The following is a 15816-nucleotide window of genomic DNA, read 5'->3' as shown; positions in this document are numbered from 1 at the left end:
GATTTGCAAAAAGAACTATTTTGTGTACATTCCTACAAGTACCTGTCGACAGCCATCAAAATCTTAGAAGAACAAGGCGTCGAAAAGGAAAACCAATGGGATATCTTTACTACTGTGAGGAGGCATTTAGATGGTTTTGCCAGAGACAAACTTGAGGCTAGTCTTGACAAGAATCCGGATGTTGTGGAATTTGCCACTTCCACAGAGTTGCCATTCCGAGTGAATACTAAGTTTGCCCCACTTGGTTCTGTGGATGTAGAGAGAAGCTTCAGCTTATATAAAGATATTTTATCTCCGAAAAGAAACAAACTCACTTTTAAAAATTCAGAAATGCGTAATGTTGTAAGGTACAACAGCTTTGTGTTTTTCCCCCGACTCTGGTGAATATCTGTAACACAACCTATGTGTGTGATGTGTACACAGCTTCGAGTGAATAGCTTAGACTAATAAAATAGAAGGGAAAGTTTTAATAAGTAGTATAATTATCAGCACCTTTTTTGCCCCTTTTTGGGTCTTATTTTAGCACCTTTTCCCTTCCTTTTTCCCAATGAAATTTTCCCCTAAAAATCCTAACTCTGCTCATTACTAAGACTATTTTGCACCCGTCACGTTATACGGGGTCCAGCCCCTTATCGTTACACATAACAACTCTATCGTTCCGTAACTAAAATCATAAATTATTAAAATCTTCTGACTTTCGTTAAAAGCTGAGGCTGTAAAGGAGCACTCAGCACAAATAAGGACAAAAGAACAGGGCAATACAAACAAAATTATACTGGCCATGGGGCCAGTCGCCAGAGCCTCGTTAGTCTGCAGTCCAGGGTGTACTACGTGGAAGGAGCACCCCAAATTAAACCAAGTCAATGAAACGTAATTTATTTGGGAGTGGAGGCACATAGTGGTTTGGATCCCACTTTTAAACTGTAGGTCCACTCGTGATTAGCCTTCTGTGCATACAGTGGACTCAACAACAAAATAAGTCAATGTATGCAAATCAAACCAAACTAATTAATACGTATATGAAGACTTGAAGTAAAAAAGGATGTAAGTGCCATTTTGGGGGAAATTGTGTGAGTATACTAGTAACGATGTATGTACTTTGCCCAGTGCCGGATCTACAAAGCCGCAAAACCCCGCAGTGCGGCGGGGGGGGGGGGGGGGCTGAGACAAATAAGCCTTTAAGGGGCCCTCATATAACGACTTTGTCAGTATAATTCAAACTCAGTATCGGCACAATAGGTAGCTATGGTGCTATGTTGAAAAGGAAATTTAAATTTACATATACTGATAACTTTATAATTATTATATTGATAAAAATGAAAAAAAACCCAACTAGAAACAACAAAAATTACAATAGCATCAAATTATGCCTTTGTTTACAAGAACACTTATAAGATATCAATGCTATACATAAAAAAAATATATCTTTGTTATCTCCTTCCAGGATGAAGCAAGTCTTTGTATCTACAATTCTGAGCTTCAGTTTTGTAAATTCATCATCTGATCAAATCACCTCCAAATGTAGAACATATAAGTGTCACTCTATGCAACCTTCCTCCAAGCACTCATTTGAGGAACTGTAACATTTACAAGACTGCCCGTTAAGGAAGATGAAAACAGATACTTATTCACTGCTTCAAATTCAACATGGCATCTATTATAGATATCAGTGCCATTCTACAACTTTCGAATCTTTATAAGATTATATCATATTCAAAGTTCATTCGAGTCATAAAAGGCTTCTATATAACTTAAACATCCAAGTTATTATAACATTGCCAAGTTTAATGCTTTAAAAGCAACAATTATTGTACAAATATATCACCATTCCATATTGCTAAATCCGTACTTATCTTTTTTTTCCATCCTGAGATTCCATTTAAAGTCACAGACAATTAGTATTAGAGCAACTAGTTCAAGCCAGATTTTTTAGTATGAGTTATCTTCAATTGTTTTTTTTGTTTCATATTTTTGTCCATAAGCGCTTAACAGCTTGAATGTTTGTGTAGTAAATGTACATATTTGCTCTGTTACAGCTATTTTACTATGTATATCACAATATACTTATCTAATGATTACAATTACCATTTTTTGAATGTTGATTCAAAATACCAAGTATGACATCATATTATACATTGAACAATTTTAAAGAGTTGACCTTTGTATATAAACCTTGATGCCAATGCAAATGTACATAATTTCAATAAATTTAATTATAAATTTGAATGTATCATATCTTTCTTGTCTGAAAGAACACATATGATTTAAAATATTTGTTTTTTATTTTGTCAGTCAAAAATAACTGTTATGAATATGAATTCAACATATTGCACAATTTGATAATTTTGTCATTATATACAAATTGGCTTTTTAAACATCATATTTAATAAAATAAGTTTAAATAATAATTTCAGACATTTAATTGCATTATATGAATAAATTTTGAGTAATCATATGACTAAATTATTATAAATATTGCACAAATGTGAAACTTTGGACTTAGCCTAACCATTTTCAAATGTAGTTATGACAATGTATTATTTTTATTGTCATACTGGCGCTCAACAAGGGACGAACCCACAACAGATCTGAGCACTACTGAGACTTTTAACATATAATAATTAATAAAATGTCTCTATATTTACAATCTGTTTTCATGTTCAGCATTATAATGAATTGAGTGTAACTGAATATTTTATTTCCAACAATACAACTAGAACTTGTTCATCATGAACTAATACAGTGCAACTATGCATAATGAATTTTTAGTACATAATAATATTGAAAAATGATTCAAGTTCGACATACCAACAATTATTATCTAGTGAAGTACCAAATGAACCATTTTTACATAAACAGTGTACCTACATAACATTATTATTTATTATCAACCCATGAAGCACCATTCAGAACTTCATTTTCAACCTGAGAGCATAATTTCTATATTAATCTTTATTTAGCCAAAAAATATATTAATAATAATTTTCTACATGTAGAGTAAGTAACCTCTGATCCAACTAAGTTTCCCATTGGGAATTCATCCATTTATCTGGTAAGATCAGCTAACAAGACAAAAATCTAAGTCCCTGCATCAAGAAGCAAACATCCTCAGATTTACGGAGTGCTGAATATAAGATTTTTTACATCACAAATGAATTCATGCAAGAAATGTATAAATTATGATGTGCGCACAAAAATTATAAATCATAAATAATTGTTGTTCCTGAACTCGCAGCGTCACGGCTCGAACTTACTATTCAGCCCTTTGTGAACACATTTTGGAGCCATAATGCATTCTAGCATTTTTAAAGGAAACAACTACTTGACTGAAGCTTGGATCAACACATGAATCACTTTGCTCTTTGTCAAGTTCATTCCTATTTGAGCCTACGATTCAATTCTTGGAATCTTTGTGCTCTAGTAAATATTTTTCAAGCCAAAGCTAAATCTTAACATTCAAAATTATTATGCACATGCCATCACATTATATTATACATTTTTTGCACTCCAAAATACAAATAACAAAGAATATTTGTTATATCAAATATTTCCACCGTTCAACACAACTAAGGATCAAGAAATATGAATGAGGACCAATGTCGGATCATGAAGATCAACTTAAGGCAAACTTTATAGAGGAATACTTCACACCTGAACTAATGTTTCAAACTCAAGGAAAGAAGCACGAAAAGTGAGAAAATTTTGACATTAACAGCCGACAATAGAAAAATTATGCATAAAGTACAGTGACTCACAGTACCACCTTTAACCAACAGCCTAAGAGAAGAACTCAACCAACCAACTCTCATGGGTATGGTTGTGAAATGAAGCAGTATCTTTTGTCTTTCAAACCAACAAAATAAACGTGTTAGCATAATCAATTTCATGCCAAAATTAATATATGAATAATTAAAAAAGTAAAGAACTGAGGTCTTATGTACCACCCTTGACACTCAGTCAATAAGAAACTCCCAACCAACCAACCCTTGTGGGTATGGTTGTGGAATGAAGAAGTATCTTTTGTCCTTCAAACCAACAAAATAAACAACATGTTCGCATAAGCAATTTCATAATGCTAAAATTAATATACAAAGAACGAAAAAGTAAAGAACTGAGGTCTTATATACCACCCTTGACACTCAGTCAATAAGAAACTCCCAACCAACCAACCCTTCGAGTTACTTCACTCTGTGGATGGTAAGTATAGATTAAATTATCCTTTAACAATATTTCAGGATGTATGGCATATCAATCTTTGTTAAAATTAAAAAGATTTGAAAGTCAGATGGGTATACAATCATAATAAGTTGTCAGCTTACATGTGGTCAAATGTTATCATGTGTGCCCAAATTACCGCACCTTTATTGTTAACTGTGTATTCCAACAGAAGAATCAGGCTGCTGAACAAAGTGAATAAATATGCATGAACCCCTTTATTAATATTCCGTTACTTTACCTAGACAACAGGTTACCATCGGGTGTGAGTATTCTAACTACTCTCCCTACCATCACCGTGCAATCTGAGATAAACGATATTAAATTCCAAATTATTATATTGAACCTTTTAAGGCTTGACGCTCTGAGACTTTTCTGTGTTTGGATGAAACCTGTCTTCGGTTTCTTCAACATCCCCTTTTAACACTTCGAAGTCGACATGTCTTTACTTCACATGATATCGGAAGCATGTGAACCTATCCTTAGGCCACTAAGTTATACTTTATGTTCAGACAGAACAAAGTAAAGTGTAATTCTTTTCTTTAAACAAAGAATCTTTGATAATATTTTTCAACTTTAGGGTTTGCATATGTGATTGATTGATTTCAGCATTGAAACAGAACTATATTCATGACTCAACATGTCAAGCTATGTAACCACTGACCTTACTCCATCGACAATACCCAAATTAAAACATGTACTGATACTGTCATAGTGAAATTATTCAAGATAACTCTTCGTATCAGATGTTACTTGTACACAATATAGTTATTTTGCTAAACTGTATGTTTCAAATTCACATACTAATAAAACTATGTATGTTTCATAACATACTTTTTCCAAATATATGCAACCACATAAGAATGTTACAACACTCATAGTTCATATTACTGTAATTCTAAACTTAATCATAAATGATAAGCATTATAAGTATGTAACAATCTTTACCGATCAAGTAATTTTCAGTCACATATCTGATATAATATAGTAAGACATGTCTGCACACTGCAACAATGCCTTTGAAAAGATACATTACAGGTAAGTAATCAAATGATTAAAATGTGAGTCCACGACATTACAAATTTGAAGTTAACTTTAACGTCATGACACCATCGTGACATCTTCTGCGTACATGAGTACGATGCATGATCAAGCATGCTACCACAGTCAAAATACAATTATGAGAGGAGTATGCATGGAATGCTTCTAGACAAAATTTTCTCCTCCATAATTTCAAACATCTCTGCCTGAATGTTCTTTTACGAACATGTTTAGGATGAGTTGTTACTTTTCTCCTTGCACCTGGGCAATTGGTAAAAACATTCTTACTAATTTGTTTCAATTTAAGTTTGGTGCCTTTCCTTATTCTATCCTTCAACTGGACATTTGGAACACTTTGGGGAAACACCCCTTCACCTTGGTCTAGAATACAGTGAAACTTCTTGTCCAAAATCATTTGTGAAAGTTTCTTCTCTACTTGGTTTACAGGTAGCTTAATGCATTTTGAAACATAATCCACCTGAACACGAGAATAAGGTTCGATGATTCGACAAAGGTTTTGTTCCAACATTGTGTCATAAAGGCTGTCTAAATGTGCTCGAACAATTGGGTCATTTTCCAATTCTTCTTTAAACTTACCCACAGCCTCCTGAAAGTCTGCCAAAGATCTTTTATGACTTGCTTGAGCAACACACTTCATAGCTTCAATTGCACTTCCGGCATACTTCAGAGCCAGTTTCTCGCTTATGATCTGTGGCACATCTTCTGGTGTGTTCAACATTATTTTGAACAGCAGCATGTACTTCAATGCAGTCAAAGCTTTTGAGCTTTCCACACTATCATAGCCTTCAAATGCTTCATAGAAGTAAGAGTATGCTGTTTTGAAGTCTCTCTCGTTAGCATCATGAAGAATGCCTGACTGCATATCAAGCGATGCTTGTAGTTTTGGAGGGCAATATATTGAATTAGCTGTAGTCCGAGCTGAGGTAAGTGCTGCACGTGCTTTTGAAAGATTACTCAAGGCATGGTAAGTTTTACTTTCTAGAAGTTGAACCTCTAGCAATAACATTTTGTCATCAAACTTATTCAGTTCTCTTAATAAGGTCGATCCTAGGTGAAGAGCTTCAGTAAACATGCCAGTGTCAAAATACAAAGCTATTAGGCAGGCTTCCAAATACTGCCCGAGGATAGTATTTTTATCTTGTTTTGTACACTCAATGCATTCCTTGCACAACTGAACTTTACTGCCAATGTTGGCTTCCAGATCCAAGAACATGTCAACCAGAGCACGGACCAATTTTGCTGCCTTCGCCTTACTAATGGTGCAGAGGAAGGGTCTCGTCTGCTTAATAAGTTCAGACAGTTCTTTTGCTTTGCCATCTTTCTTGTAAGTCTCTCCTAGTTTCAAGATACGTTGTTCTTTGACACAAATTGCATCTTCTTCACTTTCATCTCCCTGTTCTTGCAGAAGCCTGGACATATCATATATTTCCTCTAACTTATCTGAGGTTGACATTAACTGGGCTCTTTCCACACATATAGCCGCCATTTTTGTCTTTTCGCCCACCTCGAGTTCATCTTTGATCTCTTCTCTAAGCTCTGTACAAGTAGCTTCGATTTCACCTCTGAACACTCTGACTTCTGAGATACTAGTTTCAATAATATCATTCAGCTCTGTCAATTGAGCATCAGTCTTTTCCTGATTAGCTTTGAGATCCTCCTGATTAGCTTTGAGATCCTCCTGATTAGCTTTGAGCTCTGTTTGGCCATCCTTGATAGCACTGAGAGCAGCCATAACATCTGCCAAGCAGAAATCACCCTTTGGATCTGACATATTTAAAGGTAAAAACACCTAACCTCAGAAACCAGAACAAGAAGCAAAACAATACAAAGATTATTATAAGCTTGAACCTTTTCAACTAATCACCTGACGTCTCATAATCTTAAATATATAACGACTTTGTCAGTATAATTCAAACTCAGTATCGGCACAATAGGTAGCTATGGTGCTATGTTGAAAAGGAAATTTAAATTTACATATACTGATAACTTTATAATTATTATATTGATAAAAATGAAAAAAAAACAACTAGAAACAACAAAAATTACAATAGCATCAAATTATGCCTTTGTTTACAAGAACACTTATAAGATATCAATGCTATACATAAAAAAAATATATCTTTGTTATCTCCTTCCAGGATGAAGCAAGTCTTTGTATCTACAATTCTGAGCTTCAGTTTTGTAAATTCATCATCTGATCAAATCACCTCCAAATGTAGAACATATAAGTGTCACTCTATGCAACCTTCCTCCAAGCACTCATTTGAGGAACTGTAACATTTACAAGACTGCCCGTTAAGGAAGATGAAAACAGATACTTATTCACTGCTTCAAATTCAACATGGCATCTATTATAGATATCAGTGCCATTCTACAACTTTCGAATCTTTATAAGATTATATCATATTCAAAGTTCATTCGAGTCATAAAAGGCTTCTATATAACTTAAACATCCAAGTTATTATAACATTGCCAAGTTTAATGCTTTAAAAGCAACAATTATTGTACAAATATATCACCATTCCATATTGCTAAATCCGTACTTATCTTTTTTTTCCATCCTGAGATTCCATTTAAAGTCACAGACAACTAGTATTAGAGCAACTAGTTCAAGCCAGATTTTTTAGTATGAGTTATCTTCAATTGTTTTTTTTGTTTCATATTTTTGTCCATAAGCGCTTAACAGCTTGAATGTTTGTGTAGTAAATGTACATATTTGCTCTGTTACAGCTATTTTACTATGTATATCACAATATACTTATCTAATGATTACAATTACCATTTTTTGAATGTTGATTCAAAATACCAAGTATGACATCATATTATACATTGAACAATTTTAAAGAGTTGACCTTTGTATATAAACCTTGATGCCAATGCAAATGTACATAATTTCAATAAATTTAATTATAAATTTGAATGTATCATATCTTTCTTGTCTGAAAGAACACATATGATTTAAAATATTTGTTTTTTATTTTGTCAGTCAAAAATAACTGTTATGAATATGAATTCAACATATTGCACAATTTGATAATTTTGTCATTATATACAAATTGGCTTTTTAAACATCATATTTAATAAAATAAGTTTAAATAATAATTTCAGACATTTAATTGCATTATATGAATAAATTTTGAGTAATCATATGACTAAATTATTATAAATATTGCACAAATGTGAAACTTTGGACTTAGCCTAACCATTTTCAAATGTAGTTATGACAATGTATTATTTTTATTGTCATACTCAGCTATTGACATAGTAGAGGGTTCGTATGTGCGTATGTAAAAAATAAACGTAGTTACTCAGGGGTACAGAAACGAATACAATATATACAGGTAAAGTTAAAGTTCCCTGTGCATAAATAGCGCCATGCCAAAAGGCACATTTAGGGTATGTAGGCCCCTCATTTTTTGATTTCGGCCTTCTTGGAGGTGATGTGATCAGCACCACGCTGCGGCCGCCTTTAACCCCCCAGCATCATTTGATTCGAGGCTGGGTGGGCCCTACAGCCGCTTTATACGGGGAAAAAGCCGAAAAATTCCGACCTTAGATCACCTACCCTGGGTCTCCCTCGTGGCAGTCAGACTAGAATCAAATCAGGATAGAAATTCACGAAAAATGCAGTGGTGAAGGTTTCTTCAAACTATCTTTAATCAAGAAAAAGTTACGACTGGATGATTGTAACAAATCTTACATTTTCCAGGTGTGAGAAAACAGTGTCATGTATATCACATCACCTCCTTCTCATTTAAAAATTTCAGTTGAATTCAATATGGCGGACGTCCGCTTGGAACACACCCCAAGCCTAACCTGTTTCATCATGACCAATTGTACCCAGCCTAACTCCTTTATTTTTTATAGGGGTGTTAAGGGACTTTTGAATCACCCTCTACGCCCTTATATGTGACTTTGTCAACATGAGATCAAGAATTACACACATACATTATATATATGTGTGTGTGTGTGTGTATGTATATATATATATATACAGGGTGTCATTTTAATGGCGCCCACGGACCACGGAAACGTATAGAGGACATCAAAACAAACAACTTTTCTCAGTAACATTTTTCTCGTTGGTGCATCATTTCGGCGCTACAGTCGTTCAAAAAAGCCCGTTTTGCCGCCTGAATGCTGGCAACCACACACAACATTTGATTGCATTTGTGACGTCATATCCCGTCGTGAAGCGATGCGTTCCAGGGTTGCCAGGAACACACATATTCTGTGAAAAATGACAGCTACAATCAGCCACATTATGTACCGTAAAAGAAAACGAGAAAACAAGTTATGTAACCTAACAGGAAATAAACAAACGATACAAAAAATGGCAGAAAGAAAATAGAATTCAAGTGGAAGTGGTCATATCGAATTTTGTCTCAGCTTACATGTCAAATATTTGCAAATCTAGTTACCAAGTTGACATCCACAATTTAGTCTATCCACTTCGTCCTTCTGATACTAGTTGCTTGTGACCACTGAACAGGGCAGTATATTCGCTACTGATTCATCATTACATTGTTACTGTGGTTGTACGTATTTTAGCCGTAATGTAACAACGTGAACCTCGGATACTTCCGTTATAAGCACAAAAGTACCACAAGGCATCGGGAAACAAACCTTTAGATACCAACCTTGCAACGAGATTTGCAAATATTTGACATGTAGATGGGCGTAAACAGCCACATGTAAGCTGTGAGTCCAATAAAATTTATTGTTGTTGATATTTGACATGTAGGCTGAGATAAAATCCGATATTGACACTTCATTTGGGTTTTTTTTAATAGAGTAATCAAGTTGAATTATAAGTGGTTATGTGGATTTAATTGAAGGACTTGTGTAGTAATATTAAGTAGTGTTTAGATTATTATCTATTGTGATAGAAAAGGACAAAAGTTGATTGATAATAATCAAATCTATTACAATTTAAGACGTTCAATATCCCTTTGGATTGTATTAGAGATGTGCTTTAACTGTCTCGTTTATTTATCATAATGGATCAAAAGGGAAGCAATATTGTTGAGGACGGACATAGTGCTATATGCAATAATACTATAACCAGTGATAATATTGATATAATATCATCTGATTCAAAACATGAAGAAAATGATGTAAATGATGTCATGGACATTTCACACAAAGTAAATGGGCCGAATAAAAGAAAGAACAATACAATACAAAATGAAATGGGTAACAAAAGTTCTAGGATGGAACACACTACCAATCATGAAGAAAAAATATACCAGTATGACATAGGTGCCAACGAACCCTATTTAGTGATCATAGAAAGTAGAAACCAACAGTTAGGAAATTTGCATCCAGTTAAAGTTGGATATATGTTGATGGATAATAATGTGAAAGTAAAGTATGTAGATCAAAGTGGACGAAATAGAGTTCGAGCATTATTCAACACGTCACAAGAAGCTAATAACTTTGTGAAAAATAAAGTGTTATTAGACAAGTTAGGAGTAAATGCCAGAATTCCTAAATCTTTAGTGGAGAAGGAAGGCCTTGTGTTTGGAATACCAACAGAATTTGAAATGCAGTATTTGGAAAGCAGTATAGAAAGCCCAGTGCTAGTGACTAAGATGGAAAGAATGAAGAAGAAAATATGGCGGAATGATGGGTCATTTAAGCTTGAACCTACTCAAGTCTTATGTGTAACTTTTAAGGGGACAGTTTTACCACAATACATAGCAGTTGGAAAACAAATAGTTGAGGTAGTGCCACGTGTGAAACCAGTGTTGCAATGTAATAGATGTTTCAGATTTGCTCACACAGGTCAACAGTGCAAGGGTAAAAAATTGTGTTATAAATGTGGCCAAGATTATCACGAAGGAAACTGCGAAATGAGTGAAACATGTATAAATTGCAAAGGAGATCATAACGCTTGCAACAAAATGTGCTCAAAATATCAGGATGAAAAGCAAATTCAAATTATTATGGCCGAGAAAAACATCTCATACTATGAACCAAAACGTATTGTGACGGGAAATAATTCAAAAAATATATCATGTGAACAAAAAATTAAATTATTTAGGGATCAATTTCAACATGAAACTGTTCGAAGAAGCAGATTGGAATTCCCTCCCATCAAAAAGAGTTATGTGAATGAGAAGAATGCACCAACAAGTGATAGTTGCAAGGAGGGCAGAGAGAGTTATTGTGCGAGTTTTGTAACTCAAATGGCGGAACAAAAGAAAATAGCAAAAGAGAATAGTGGTCAAAAAATGAGAGTACAATACAGCAAAGTTGTTACATCACCTCCAAAGAAGATTATGAAAACGGCTACAAGACGTATTGTACAACTCCCACGGGAAAACAAAAAGGATGTGAACGTGGATTCTTCATCCTCATCAGACACAGAAAAAGAACAAATAAAATACAAATATCCAGTATATTTGAGAGAATCCCCTTATAGTAAGCAAGAACAAGATATGGACAATATAAATTGCAGAAGATATTCGGATCGTAAATCAGTTTCTTGTAGACAAAAGGAAATATATCAGTCATTGTTGGACCTTTTACCAGACATGATTGAATCAGTTCGTGATTTAAATGATTCCAGGAAGAAACAGAAGATTTTAATTTCAATGCAACAAATTATAGGAAAGATAATTGCAATATTATCAGAAAGTTAAACTTGTAGAAGAGGATCAATAGGTATGTCTTTTATAGTGCAATGGAATATAAATTCATTTACAGCTAGAAGATTAGAAGTATTACAAATTATAGATGAGCATCATCCAGGTATATTGAGTTTGTCCGAATTTCGTGGTAGACAGCATCAATATTATAAAATACCTCATTACGAGTTAATATCTAATTTACATACTAAAGATACAAGAGGTGTAGGTTTATATATACATGAAAGTATAAAATTTAAGAGAGTAACATTACCAGAATCATTAGGGTTGATAAAATTATTTAATGTAGAATTAATAGCAGTGAAAATTAAGATGAACACATTAGAGTAAAAAAAAAAGGTAAAAAGGTAAAGTGTTCCCCTGTGCATAGCACCACGCCATGAAGGCGTATAGGGGGTGTGGGGGTAACGCCACACACTTTCTTGATCCGGTCGTGAGTGGGGGTGATGTGATCAGCATCACGCCCCTGACCGCCTTTACCCCCCAGGGTTTCCCCCAGGTACCCATGTTATTCGACGCTGGGTAGGCGCCGGGGCCGCTTCCACCGTTAGAAAAGTTCCCGGATTTGAACCGGCCGGGGATCGAACCCGGGACCTTGAGCATGGTAGTCAGACGCGTTACCGACTGAGCCACCGCGGCCACATTAGAGTGTACAATAGTTTCAATTTATATTCCATCGAGTTATAAATCTCAACATATTAAAGTAACACACTTTAATGAATTATTATATTATGTCCACGACAATGTCATTATCACAGGTGATATGAATGCTCATCATGAAGCATGGGGTTGTAATTATAGAGATGCATTAGGATGTAGTATTTTGGACTGGATTAGTGATCGATCATTACATTTCATGAACGATGGGTCAGCTACTCATTATCCATGGAATGGTAAATCACCAACAGCCATAGATTTAACTATTGTGTCAAATAATATAATAAATAAATTGTTTTGGGAAGTAGATTTTGTGAATAGGGGTAGTGATCATTTGCCAATTTTCATTACACTGTTAAATGATGCACACTCAGTACCTAAAATATATTCATTACCAATTAGAAGGTGGCAGGTTAAAAACATCGATTGGGAATTATATTCTGTAATTTTGGACTCTTATATCTCAATGGAAGATATTAAACAGGAACAAAACATAACGTGTCAACGTTATTTACAATTAATAACATATGCAATGGATATTGTAGCTAAACGGAAGAAAATTAATAATAAAAACAACTTTCCTACTATAAGTTGGTGGAATGATGAGTGTCAAGATGCAAAAGAAGAAAGAATAAGATTGTCTGAAATATTTGCTGAACAACCTTTGCCAAATAATTGGATAAATTTAAAACAAGTAATTGCTAAAGCAAAACGTATCTTTAATAAAGCAAAAAGGCAAGCATGGGAAGAATTCTGTGAATCATTATCACCATCTGTTAAAACAAACACAATTTGGAATAAAATAAATTTTCTTAAAAAAGGACATAAAATTAGAGTTTCACCTATAACAACAATTTGGCAAGAACATTTTGAAAAAAAGTTTACACCTAGTTATGTAAGAAATAAAATACCCGAGATTATAAATAATATAAGTTCCAGTCACGAAATTTATTCAAAAATAACATTGCAAGAATTAAGAGAAACTCTAAGTCATATAAAATCAACTGCTCCAGGATACGACGGAATAACGTATGAAATGATAGGACATCAATCGGACAATGCATTAAAAGTACTTGTAAATATTTATAATAATATTCTGAGAAGTGGAAATGTGCCACAAAACTGGAAAACACATCTGATACTACCTATACTTAAATCAACTAAAGATCCGAAAGAAGCTGAATCATATCGACCTATTACGTTGGCTCCTACAATTGAGAAGATATTTGAAAGATTATTATTAAAAAGATTAGAGTGGTATTTTGAGAAAGAACAATATTTTTATCCCTATCAGTTCGGTTTTAGGCTAAACAAGGGTTGTATTGATGCATTATCAACATTAACATTGCATGTTCAAAATGCAATGTATAAGAAACAATATACATTTGCTCACTTTATAGATATACAAGGTGCATATGATAGCGTTGATCCTCATATATTAATTGATATGTTAAATCAGACAAATACTCCGAAAATAATTATGAAGATAATATGGAACTTGATGATAAATAGGAAAATATTATTTTGGTTTCAGGACACACTTAGTGGGCCCCGTACCACTTCACAAGGATTACCTCAGGGAAGTCCACTGAGTCCATTATTATTTAATATATATATGAGAGGAATATTTCAATTTCATAATTCTACAATAAAAATAATTCAGTATGCAGACGACTTGTGTATATTAGGATCATTTTGTAATCCATATGAAGGTATTCAGAAAATAGAAAATAATTTTTATAAAGTGAAATGTTGGCTGGAGAGAATGAACTTTATCATATCACAGAACAAGTCAGCAGCTGTATGTTTTAATAACAAAAGTGAACATAAATATCCAAATACGTTGACACAAATTGCTGGTATTCCATTTCAAAATAAAATAAAATATTTAGGAATTAATTTTGATAGAAAATTAATGTGGATTGATCATATAAGGTATTTACAAGCTAAAGGTGAAAAAATTTTCAACATGCTTAAAATTTTAGGAAATACTAATTGGGGTGCTCACCCAAGAATAATGCTTTTATTTTACAAAAACTTTTTTAGGCCTAAGCTAGAATACGGATGCAGCATATATGGAAATGCTACAGAAAGAATTCTATCTAAGATAGATAGTTTAGAAAGAAAAGTCTTGAGGAGATCATTGGGTCTCATGAATTCAGCTCCCAATGTAGGAGTTTATTTAGAATCCATAGAAAAACCTTTTAAGTATAAATGCAAATGGATTACAAATAAATTCGTTTTCAAGTGCTGGGAAACACAAGAACATCCAGTAAATAAACTTATGCAAGACCAATGGATTTTATATCAAGAGAACAAAATAAAGGGACAGTATTCAACCTTCCTACAATGTAAAATAGAATTTCAAGATTTATTTTCTACAATAATAACGCATAGCAAACATCCAATTTATGAAATTTCATATGATCAAATACCGGTAAGGAATGTTTCATTAACAAGTTATGCAAATATTCAATTATATTTACAAAATTGGGAGAATTATAGATTCATATACACAGATGCATCAAAAAATAAAGAAGAAGTAGGATGTGCTTTTATTGACTCTTCAAATGGAAATATTAAAAAGTTTAGACTACCTGGAGAGTGTTCTATTTTCTCGGCAGAAGCATATGGAATATATCGTGCATTGATGTACATTAATAATATTCCAGATAAAAGGATATTAATATTAACAGATGCTAAAAGTGTTTTGTACAGTGTGCAATCTTCATATAAAAAGTTATATAAGGCATCAGCATTGGTACTTTACATAATAAGATTGTATGGTAAGTTAACTACAGAGGGAAGGACAATTCATTTTGCATATATACCAGCACATTCAGGGTTTCATTATAATGAACTGGCAGATAAAAATGCTAAAGAAGCAAGAATTATGGATCACAGAACGAATATATTATTATCATATACAGATATGTTACCAAGAGTTAAAAACAAAATTCAACAAGATTGGGAGATATGGGTCAAACAAAAATTTACATATATGGGTCATTCATATAAAAATGTACTAAATTTAAACAATAAGACTCCGTGGTTTTATACATTTAATATACCCAGAAAGTTTTTAGTTTTAATACTAAGATTGAGATCAGGTCACATACGTTTAAATCACCATTTATATAAAATTAATTTAGTAAATTCACCTATGTGCAAGTGCAATCTAGATCAGGAAGGTGCTCATCATGTTATATTTCAATGTCCACTTTATACC

General features: G+C 33.5%; 1 pseudogene; it reads right to left on the bottom strand.

Moving 5' to 3' along the window:
- Nucleotides 1–591: 591 nt before the first annotated feature.
- Nucleotides 592–6763, bottom strand: LOC145994154 (26S proteasome non-ATPase regulatory subunit 11 pseudogene; annotated as a pseudogene).
- Nucleotides 6764–15816: the final 9053 nt, after the last annotated feature.

This window comes from Lepisma saccharinum, chromosome 10, assembly GCF_977018435.1.
Source record: "Lepisma saccharinum chromosome 10, izLepSacc3.1, whole genome shotgun sequence".
NCBI classification, from domain to species: domain Eukaryota; kingdom Metazoa; phylum Arthropoda; class Insecta; order Zygentoma; family Lepismatidae; genus Lepisma; species Lepisma saccharinum.
The sequence above is the reverse complement of the archived record's forward strand: the minus strand, read 5'-3'. Positions and strand labels throughout refer to the sequence as shown.